Here is a 1,877-nt window from a genome sequence, read left to right on the forward strand (position 1 = left end):
GCACAAAAATAATTCAAGTCTGTGAGACATTTAATGTTTTTTTAATCGCCATTAATACGTTCTGTTGCACACTGAAGTAAATGCTAACTTGTTTGCCAAGTGACAATTAAAACGTCAATAAATCTTTGTGTTTTGTATGTCATGAACTTTTATCCCTTCCCGTTTTACATACTGTATTTTAGGAGTCTGCTTAAAAGTGTTTAGTGCTTATTATACCAGGAATCTGGTGTAGCCGTTGTTAAATTAAAAAAGGTTTGTAGCCCCTTTCATGCATGAACAAACTCGACCCTGAAGGTTTATGGGGAGCACGTCCCAACAACATGCTTCCCTCCGAGGTTAAATCGGGGACTTTCTGCGTGTAACTGGTGAACATGATAACCGCTGCACTATGGAAATGAGAAACTTTTCGTTCTTAGCTCTGAAGGAAGTGTCTCGGGAAAACATGTACTGTTGACTCTCTTTGCACTGACTCTTTTCACGAATATTTCATCGATCGAAACTCTCCAATTCACAGGGAAAAAATGTCAGTCATTAAACTCCCGAATTAGCCCCAAAATCTATCAATCTCAGTTTTTAAATTTTCAATTGACCCCCAGCCTCAACTGCTTTTTGAGGGAGAGAGTTCCAGAATTCCACTCCCCTTTGTGTGAAGAAGTGCTTCCTGACATCAACCCTGAACGGCCCAGCTCTAATTTTAAGGTTATGCCCCCTTGTTCTGGACTCTCCCCACCAGAGGAAATAGTCTCTATCTGCCCTGTCAAATCCTTTAATAATCCAAACACCTCAATTAGATCACCCCTTAATATTCTGCACTCAAGGGAATGCAAGTCTGGTCTTTGCAACCTGTCCTCATAATTGCTTATCAAGGATAGCCAACAAAAAGGGTTTTACGACGGCTGGCTCTTTAATGCGTTGGGTTTTGTCAACGGGCTCGTTGGTCTAGGGGTATGATTCTCGCTTCGGGGTTGTCTGTCCAAATATGTGAGAGGTCCCGGGTTCAAATCCCGGACGAGCCCTTATTTTACTCTTCAACTTCCAAAGACAGAAAAGTACCCAAATCAACCCACATGAGTGAAACAATTCCAATGTTTCATCCTATTCCCAAACACAACTGCCCAACGTGGTTCTGATGAAAGGTCATTGACCTGAAACATTAACTCTGTTACTCTCTCCACAGATTCTGCCTGACCTGCTGAGGGTTTCCAGAATTTTCGATGTCATCAGAGTATCACTTCCCTCATCACCGAACTACACTCCTCCACTAGATGCAGCCTTGTGGTGCAAGCAGGCTCCTTCCGCACAGCCAGGTGTTCTGCTTTAGGCATTAATTATAACTATAACTTTGGAACTTGTTAGTTAAAACATATGGCCTTGCCCATTGACCAGAGAGCAGAATGGTGTTTGTCTCTCACCAGTGCAGCCCTTTCCCGCTTCGTCAGCTTGGAATGATACGTAGCTATCATACATATCTCACACCTCTCCTGCTTCCCTGTGAAGCTGGTAAGACGAATAGCACACAATGCTGTCTGACACACATACACACCAGCTCTGAATGATTTAAAGGCCTTGTTATGATTGTCAGAGAATTGTTTATATCAAAAGGATAATTAAACTTATGAGTAATATGATATCAGCTCCGATCCAAGAGTTTCTGGACTTCAGAATCTACTCGTCTCTATATTAAACATATGCATGCATATAAAATGAAGCAAATCTGTCTGATGATTGTAGTTTCGTTCTCCCAACAGAGATTTATACTTCCTTACTTAAGAGGCAAATGGTAAAGGTTAATATTAATTCAATATAAAGACTAATTCTTTCCTTACAATACAGATACCCCAAACTAATATAACACTTCAAACTGATAGAGCTTCTCA

General features: G+C 41.0%; 1 non-coding gene across 1 annotated transcript; it reads left to right on the forward strand.

Annotated features, from left to right (window-relative positions):
* Window positions 1–928: 928 nt before the first annotated feature.
* On the forward strand, window positions 929–1,016 carry trnap-cgg (transfer RNA proline (anticodon CGG)). Its single transcript is given in 2 exon segments — window positions 929–964; window positions 981–1,016. It is a non-coding gene; the product is annotated as a tRNA-Pro (tRNA).
* The last annotated feature ends 861 nt before the right edge of the window (window positions 1,017–1,877 follow it).

Source organism: Heptranchias perlo, unplaced genomic scaffold, assembly GCF_035084215.1.
Source record: "Heptranchias perlo isolate sHepPer1 unplaced genomic scaffold, sHepPer1.hap1 HAP1_SCAFFOLD_47, whole genome shotgun sequence".
NCBI classification, from domain to species: Eukaryota; Metazoa; Chordata; class Chondrichthyes; order Hexanchiformes; family Hexanchidae; genus Heptranchias; species Heptranchias perlo.